General features: G+C 45.8%; 1 pseudogene; it reads right to left on the bottom strand.

Annotated features, from left to right (window-relative positions):
- Positions 1-2,810: 2,810 nt before the first annotated feature.
- Positions 2,811-4,896, bottom strand: LOC123739549 (uncharacterized; annotated as a pseudogene).
- Between the last annotated feature and the right edge of the window lie 4,715 nt (positions 4,897-9,611).

Raw genomic sequence — 9,611 nt, 5'->3', positions numbered from 1 at the left:
CAATCAGAGTAGCAACTCCAACGACGATTTTTCAAACCTCAGCTCTTACCCAACCCATCGGTTTCTGTGACCAATCAGAACAGTTAGTGTTTCTGTTATAGAAGTCGTCGTGGAGGTACTCTGATCCAGACTCATTGCGGAGAACAAACTCATGTATGTGGCGTAGCGTTTGGCCGGAGCAAGGAGATTGGTTAGCCGTCTGAAACAATAGAGTGCGCTATGTTGCACTTTTGACGATTGTTCGGCAGCTTCTGCTGCTCTTTCGGCGTGGTACAGGTGTAGTACAACTCTGTTTCATGAAGCGTGCCAGAGCAGCTCTTCCATTGTCGGGAGAAATTATGATACATATTAATATGTTAATTGCATCCAAATAAAAGTTGATTTTCTACCACACCCACAACGGATGCACAATCATGGCCTCGGATTCGCAGGTGGAGGACTTCTCTGAGAGGTCGTCATTATACCTATTTTCGACCCTAAACCAACGAGGGAGTCTGCTGCAGTGTTGAAAGCGGTTGTATGAATCCAATCGTTACTTCAAGCAAAGATCTTAACCCTGCCAAGCTGCTCTTAATTGTTCCCTTAGATGAATTGTGGACGTGACTGTGGAACGGGTCTTATTCCGTTAGTACTTTAGTATGTTAGTAAGTTTGTACCTTAGTCGCATGCGATATCTCAGACAACACTGGCCTGATTTTTAACGAGACTTGGGTGAATGATAAGTCTTGCCATAAAGATCTGGCATTTACAAAATTACACTGATTGGCCAGATGGTGGCACTGAAAATGTACACTTTGAAAGGTCACGCCCTTTCCACCCGTTTGACCTAAAGTCATCAGTGCATTGGTTCCTTGTGAGGAAAGGGACCAATTTGCCTCAGGGACCCATGGTCGTCACTAGTTACCACAGTCACAAAGTCAGAAGGCCCGCCTCCTCGACCAATCAGATGACCGGCTTCATAAGTGCCATGGGATCTTTAGTGACCACAGTTGGAACATCTGTTTTAAAGTCCCATCTTCTTCCATTTTGTTGAGGATCATTCCATTGTTAGTTAGTAATTCAACATTAAAATGAAATTAGTTGTAAAAATGTATTTTATACATTTCAATGACCAGTCTAAGCAATTACTGCCTTCTTGTAAATTCAGCCTCATATTTCCTTTGTCTTTTGTTTGTCTGTCTTTACCCTTGGTGACATTCATACATCTTTGTGCCAACAACTTGAAATGGAACCCCATTTAAATAGGAGCCTTTTCCTCTCCCAACTGTTTTCCTGTTAAAGGCTGGACATCTGGTGAAGGTCAACAACATGACATATTACTATTAGAATGAAAGGCTTGTATGGAAACTAACAACGTTTCTCTATCCAGTAGAATAACTCCTCTGAGCTTGGAATGGAATCCCTGATGCCAGCTAGCGAGCTCATTTTAGATGAGGCTATTAACAGTTAGCTACTAGGCATCTGAAAGAAGAGCATACTACTTACCCTTTTGACCAAAATAATTGTCCTTTCTCAATGTTATGAATGTTAGTGACATTGGTCCTTTCTTAATGTTATGAATTTTAGTCACATTGCCAATTCTTGTTCCCGAATGTCATCAATCTACACACAATACCCCATAATGACAAAGCAAAAACTGGTTGTTTGAAATGTTATCAAATTTACAAAATTAAAATGCATATGACATTTACATAAATATTCAGAAGCACCTTGGGCAGCAATTACAGCCTCGAGTCTTCTTGGGTATGACGCTACAAGCTTGGCACACCTGTATATGTGAAGTTCCTCCCATTCTTCTCTGCAGATCCTCTCAAGCTCTGTCAGGTTGGATGGGGAGCATCGCTGCACTGCTGTCTTCAGGTCTCTAGAGATGTTCGATCGAGTTCAAGTCCGGGCTCTGGCTGGGCCACTCAATGACATTCAGAGACTTGTCCTGAAGCCACTCCTGCGTTGTCTTGGCTGTGTGCTTAGGGTCATTGTCCTGTTGGAAGGTGAACCTTCGCCCCAGTCTAAGGTCCTGGGTGCTCTGGAGCAGGTTTTCATCAAGAATCTCTCTACTTTTCTCCGTTCATCTTTCCCTCGATCCTGACAAGTCTCACAGTCCCTGCCGCGGAAAAACTTCCCCACAGCATGATGCTGCCGCCACCATGCTTCACTGTAGGGATGGTGCCAGGTTTCCTCCAGACGTGACACTTGGCATTCAGGCCAAAGAGTTAAATCTTGGTTTCATCAGACCAGAGAATCTTGTTTTTCATGGTCAGAGTCCTTTAGGTGCCTTTTGGCAAACTCCAAGTGGCTGTCATGTGCCTTTTACTAAGGAGTGGCTTCTGTCTGTTCACTCTATTAAAGAAGCCGGATTGGTGGAATGCTGCAGAGATGGTTGTCCTTCTGGAAGGTTCTCCCATCTCCACAGAGGAACTCTGGAGCTCTGCCAGGAGTTCTTGGTCACCTCTTGGTCACCTCCCTGACCAAGGTCCTTCTCCCTTGATTGCTCAGTTCGGCCGGGCGGCCAGGTCTAGGAAGAGTCTTGGTGGTTCCAAATTTCTTCAATTTAAGAATGATGGAGGCAACTGTGTTCAATGCTGCAACATTTTTTGGTACCCTTCTCCAGATCTGTGCCTCAACACGATCCTGTCTCGGAGCGCTACGGACAATTCCTCCGACCTTATTGCTTGGTTTTTACTCTGACACGCACTGTCAACTGTACGACCTTATATAGACAGGTGTGTGTCTTTCCAAATCATGTCCAATTAATTGAAACAGGATGCACCTGAGATCAATTTCGAGTCTGAAAGCAAAGGGTCTGAATATTTGTGTAAATAAGGTATGTCTTTTTTATTTTTAATACATTTGCAAACATTTCTAAAAACCTGTTTTCGCTTTGTCATTATGGGGGTATTGTTTGTATATTGAGGATTTTATTTAATCCATTTTAGAATAAGGTTGTAACGTAACAAAATGTGGAAAAAGTCAAGGGGTCTGTATACTTTCCGAATGTCATTTAAACAAATGTTTTCCCGCAAATCGGAATACACTCCCTTATCTGATTGGTCAAGTAGGCGGGCCTTCTGACTTTGGACTGTGGTAACTTTTACATTTTGTGAAAAACACTTAAAACGCTACTCTTCTGGCACCGAATGATCGATCTGCACCAAACTTGATATGTGGCATCTATGGCCAAAGGTCTCTAAACACCCATGTGGACTGTCACATAAAGCCATATAAATCAGTCAAGGATATTCGTATTGTAACAACATTTGCAGACACTGTCAAGACTCAATATATTAAAGAACATTCATATCAACTACACGGTGGTGCTATAATGGGCACATGTTTATATCTCTTTATCTGTTTGACTCAGAGTGCTGAAATTTGGCACACATGCTCAGGGATATGAGTCTAGCTAACCCCAAGAATATCTCAGAGACCACTGGCCTAACTTTGACGTAACTTGGGTGAATGATGAGTTTTTCCATAGATCCGGCATTTGCTAAATTACACTGATTGGCCAAAGGGGGCGCTGCATCATTCGTGGGGGTCAACATGTTTACCGTTGTTATTTTTCTATTCAGTTCAAATCGCCATAAATTAGCAGCTGAACTGTGCATAAGGCAATTTCATATTCATTCAAGTAGACTAACAGATAAGATGAAAATGAACAGACTAGGTCTTTACTCCTCCTGCATGGTGTAACAATACATAGATGTATATAATGAACGTCCACTAGTGGCTAACACAGTTGAAAGATGTGAATATTTTAATCCAGAAAAGTATGTTGCATTAATCAAATCCGTGTTTTCTCATGGTGGAATAATGGGACGTTTCAAGACAACTGGGAAAGTCGGTGCTCTGTACACACACGTTCACATGGATGTTGTGTTGTAGATATGTGGTAGTAGAGTAGAGGCCTGAGGGCACACTCTTAATATGTTGTGAAATCTGTTATGAATGTTTTGTGATGTTTTAAAAATGTAGAACTGACTTAATTTTGCAGGACCCCAGGAAGAGTAACAGGGATCCATAATAAATAAAGGCTTGTGAAAGGCTACATACTTATATAATTATGTACATTTTGCAATATGAAAAGCATATGATGAACAACAGATGGTTTATACTTCTATCAAATCAATCAAACAAAGCTCATCAGAACCCAATAGACATTTTAAAATATTTAATCTGATATTAGACATGATCATGTCTCAAAATGAAAAAAAAACCCAAAAGTAACCTTATTCTGGTTTCATATATACAATTTGATTTCATGAGGACTAAACAAAAACACTAATTATCAGTCAAAAACACAAGTCAGAACACAGCCTCTCGATTCTCTCATGTGATTTCAGGTTTCCACGATGAGAGCAGTGGTATGTCTTCTCCTCCTGTGTATGTATACTTTCATGCTTATTCAGGTGCCTTAACCAATTAAATCTCTTTCCACACTGGGAGCAGTGGTAGGGTTTATCCTCTCCTGTGTGCGTCCTGTCATGCTTATTCAGGGCTTCTAACTGGGTAAACCGCTTTCCACACAAGGAACATTGGTAGAGCTTTTCCTTTTTTTTGTGTGTGTATTCGCTCATGCGTTTTCAGAGTCCCTAACCACCTAAAACTTTTTCCACAATGGGAACAGGAGTAAGGCTTCTCTCCAGAGTGTATTTGCTTGTGACTTTTCAGGTAATCTAACCGAGTAAAACACTTTCCACACTGGGAACAGTGGTTAGGCTTTTCTCCTGTGTGTGTTCTCTTGTGTGATTTCAGTTGCTGTGATCGGATAAAACTTTTTCCACACTGGGAGCAGTGGTGTCGTCTTGCTGGTTTGGACGTCTCTGGGTCTGGTTCCCCTGAATGACTCTCCCCGCTGTCAGAGTGAGAGTCTGGTCGCTCTCCTGCTAAAGTCAAACAAATGATTTAGTTAAATACTAAACAGAGCCCTGAATAAAACCTCCATGTGATAAACTATCTTCCTATGTGGTTTAATGGGCTGTGTCTGTGCGCCGGGTTCAGTTATTGTTATTTTCTTTTGACCCGCCTAGACGCACTAAGAATATCCCAGGCAAATCATGATCTGTTGAATTGTTTATACTACGTCCCTATTAAACAGCGACTGGACAAACATTATTAGGTTTAACATGTATTTATTTGTATTTCACCATAATTGGTTTTGTTCGGTCCATTATCCTCCTTTTCTAATCCAGTAGAATTTATTTGATATTTAGATTATGGGCCATTAGAACAGAGGGAGCCTTGTGGACGGCCATTAGAACAGAGGGAGCCCTGTGGACAGGCCATGATTTACATTTTACATTTATGTCATTTAGCAGACGCTCTTATCCAGAGCGACTTACAAATTGGTGCATTCACCTTATGCTATCCAGTGGAACAACCACTTTACAATAGTACATCTATATCTTTTTTGGGGGGGAGGGTAGGGGGGGGGGGGTTAGAAGGATTACTATATCCTATCCCAGGTATTCCTTAAAGAGGTGGGGTTTCAGGTGTCTACGGAAGGTGGTGATTGACTCCGCTGTCCTGGCGTCGTGAGGGAGCTTGTTCCACCATTGGGGTGCCAGAGCAGCGAACAGTTTTGACTGGGCTGAGCGGGAACTGTGCTTCCGCAGAGGTAGGGGGGCCAGCAGGCCAGAGGTGGATGAACGCAGTGCCCTTGTTTGGGTGTAGGGCATGATCAGAGCCTGAAGGTACGGAGGTGCCGTTCCCCTCACAGCTCCGTAGGCAAGCACCATGGTCTTGTAGCAGATGCGAGCTTCAACTGGAAGCCAGTGGAGTGTGCGGAGGAGCGGGGTGACGTGAGAGAACTTGGGAAGGTTGAACACCAGACGGGTTGCAGCGTTCTGGATGAGTTGTAGGGGTTTAATGGCACAGGCAGGGAGACCCGCCAACAGGGAGTTGCAGTAATCCAGACGGGAGATGACAAGTGCCTGGATTAGGACCTGCGCCGCTTCCTGTGTAAGGCAGGGTCGTACTCTGCGAATGTTGTATAGCATGAACCTACAGGATCGGGTCACATGTTAGCGGAGAACGACAGGGTAATGTCCAGGGTCACGCCAAGGCTCTTAGCACTCTGGGAGGAGGACACAATGGAGTTGTCAACCGTGATGGCGAGATCATGGAAAGGGCAGTCCTTCCCCGGGAGGAAGAGCAGCTCCGTCTTGCCGAGGTTCAGCTTGAGGTGGTGATCCGTCATCCACACTGATATGTCTGCCAGACATGCAGAGATGCGATTCGCCACCTGGTTATCAGAAGGGGGAAAGGAGAAGATTTATTGTGTGTCGTCTGCGTAGCAATGATAGGACAGACCATGTGAGGATATGACAGAGCCAAGTGACTTGGTGTATAGCGAGAATAGGAGAGGGCCTAGAGCTGAGCCCTGGGGGACACCAGTGGTGAGAGCACGTGGTGCGGAGACGGATTCTCGCCAAGCCATCTGGTAGGAGCGACCTGTCAGGTAGGACGCAATCCAAGAGTGAGCCGCGCCGGAGATACCCAACTCGGAGAGGGTGGAGAGGAGGATCTGATGGTTCACAGTATCAAAGGCAGCAGATAGGTCTAGAAGGATGAGAGCAGAGGAGAGAGAGTTAGCTTTAGCAGTGCGGAGAGCCTCCGTGACACAGAGAAGAGCAGTCTCAGTTGAATGACCAGCCTTGAAACCTGACTGATTTGGATCGAGAAGGTAATTCTGAGAGAGATAGCAGGAGAGCTGGCCAAGGACGGCACGTTCAAGAGTTTTGGAGAGAAAAGAAAGAAGGGATACTGGTCTGTAGTTGTTGACATCGTAGGGATCGAGTGTAGGTTTTTTGAGAAGGGGTGCAACTCTCGCTCTCTTGAAGATGTAAGGGACGTAGCCAGCGGTCAAGGATGAGTTGATGAGCGAGGTGAGGTAAGGGAGAAGGTCTCCAGAAATGGTCTGGAGAAGAGAGGAGGGGATAGGGTCAAGCGGGCAGGTTGTTGGGCGGCCGGCCGTCACAAGATGCAAGATTTCATCTGGAGAGAGAGGGGAGAAAGAGGTCAAAGCATAGGGTAGGGCAATGTGAGCAGGACCAGAGGTGTCGTTTGACTTAACAAACGAGGATCGGATGTCGTCGACCTTCTTTTCAAAATGGTTGACGAAGTCATCCACAGAGAGGGGGGAGGAGGATTCAGGAGGGAGGAGAAGGTGGCAAAGAGCTTCCTAGGGTTAGAGGCAGATGCTTGGAAGTTAGAGTGGTAGAAAGTGGCTTTAGCAGCAGAAACAGAGGAGGAAAATGTAGAGAGGAGGGAGTGAAAAGATTCCAGGTCCGCAGGGAGGCTAGTTTTCCTCCATTTCCGCTCAGCTGCCCGGAGCCCTGTTCTGTGAGCTCGCAATGAGTCGTCAAGCCACGGAGCAGGAGGGGAGGACCGAGCCGGTCGGAGGATAGGGGACATAGAGAGTCAAAGGATGCAGAAAGGGAGGAGGGTTGAGGAGGCAGAATCAGGAGATTGGTTGGAGAAGGATTGAGAAGAGGGAAGAGATGATAGGATGGAAGAGGAGAGAGTAGCAGGAGAGAGAGAGCGAAGGTTGCGACGGCGCAATACCATCTGAGTAGGGGCAGAGTGAGTAGTGTTGGAGGAGAGCGAGAGGGAAAAGGATACAAGGTAGTGATCGGAGACTTGGAGGGGAGTTGCAGTGAGATTAGTAGAAGAACAGCATCTAGTGAAGATGAGGTCAAGCGTATTGCCTGCCTTGTGAGTAGGGGGGGACGGTGAGAGGGTGAGGTCAAAAGAGGAGAGGAGTGGAAAGAAGGAGGCAGAGAGAAATGAGTCAAAGGTAGACGTAGGGAGGTTAAAGTCACCCAGAACTCTGAGGGGTGAGCCATCCTCAGGAAAGGAACTTATCAAGGCGTCAAGCTCATTGATGAACTCTCCAAGGGAACCTGGAGGGCGATAAATGGTAAGGATGTTAAGCTTGAATGGGCTAGTGATTGTGACAGCATGGAATTCAAATGAGGAGATAGACAGATTTGAAAGAGAGACGGTCCACTATGGAGAGATGAGGATTCCAGTGCCACCACCCCGTTCACCAGATGCTCTCGGGGTGTGCGAGAACACGTGGTCGGACGAGGAGAGAGCAGTAGGAGTAGCAGTGTTTTCTGTGGTATTCCATGTTTCCGTCAGCGCCAAGAAGTCGAGGGACTGGAGGGTAGCATAGGCTGAGATGAACTCTGCCTTGTTGGCCGCAGACCGGCAGTTCCAGAGGCTACCAGAGACCTGGAACTCCACGTGGGTCATGCGCGCTGGGACCACCAGGTTAGAGTGGCAGCGGCCACGCGATGTGAAGCGTTTGTATGGCCTGTGCAGAGAGGAGAGAACAGGGATAGACCGACACATAGTTGATAGGCTACAGGAGAGGCTACTCTAATGCAAAGGAGATTGGCATGAAAATTAACTAAACAACTGGGGAAGCGAGAGAGCAGGGCCTCCCTCACTAACAATTCACTGAAACACTAAAACGCTAAAATATAACTTTTCTAGCTACCACTAGAAATTAAAATTGATGTAAACTACAGTGGTTCAATGTTTCCAGGAATAGGCTCAAGCTTAGTTTATTCCGCTAGATAACTTGGTACAGTATTCTTCCGTGAAAACCCACCTAGTGCACCGTGTCCTATGACGCCGTAGCTAACTAGCATGCTAGCATCCTATAACACACGGTTAGCACCAATACTTGGTAACAACAAGCTACCAATGGATCATTCGTGTCCATGTCTAGTTCATAACGGCTCCCATGAGGGCTCCATGTGGACGGTCCATTAGAACAGAGGGAGCCCTGTGGACGGTCCATTAGAACAGAGGGAGCCCTGTGGACGGGCCATTAGAACAGGGGGAGCCCTGTGGACGGGCCATTAGAACAGGGGGAGCCCTGTGGACGGGCCATTAGAACAGGGGGAGCCCTGTGAACGGGCCATTAGAACAGGGGGAGCCCTGTGGACGGGCCATTAGAACAGGGGGAGCCCTGTGGACGGGCCATTAGAACAGGGGGAGCCCTGTGGACGGGCCATTAGAACAGGGGGAGCCCTGTGGACGGGCCATTAGAACAGGGGGAGCCCTGTGGACGGGCCATTAGAACAGGGGGAGCCCTGTGGACGGGCCATTAGAACAGGGGGAGCCCTGTGGACGGGCCATTAGAACTATATCGTAATACCTACTATTACACACGTACTATATAGTAATACCTACTATTACACGTGTACTATATAGTAATACCTACTATTACACATGCACGTTATAGTAATACCTACAATACGTCTGTTTAGACCAAGTCAAAAAAACTAAAACAGAACTGGAGTTCACTCTATCCTTACTAACTCGTCAACATCAAAACAGTTTCTCTGCCGAGAAGCAGAGAAACTGATCAATAATTAAATCTGAGTTAAAATCATTACTCAGACTGAGAGCAGAATTTCTAATTCATAGTGTTGGAATGGGCTAAACTTTGAACATTGAGATATTAAATGAATGATAGGAAATGAAAGAGACTGGGTTATGTTAGAAGTTAATGGTTCTCAAGAAGAAAGAAGGCAGCTTTGGAATGTGTTTGATGGAGGAGAGGGGAGTGATGTGATGATATAGGGAAGACAGAT

The sequence above is a fragment of the Salmo salar genome, chromosome 02 (genome assembly GCF_965601325.2).
Source record: "Salmo salar chromosome 02, fSalSal1, whole genome shotgun sequence".
Classification (NCBI taxonomy): domain Eukaryota; kingdom Metazoa; phylum Chordata; class Actinopteri; order Salmoniformes; family Salmonidae; genus Salmo; species Salmo salar.
Note: the sequence above shows the minus strand (reverse complement) of the source record. Positions and strands in the feature narration are given on the sequence as shown.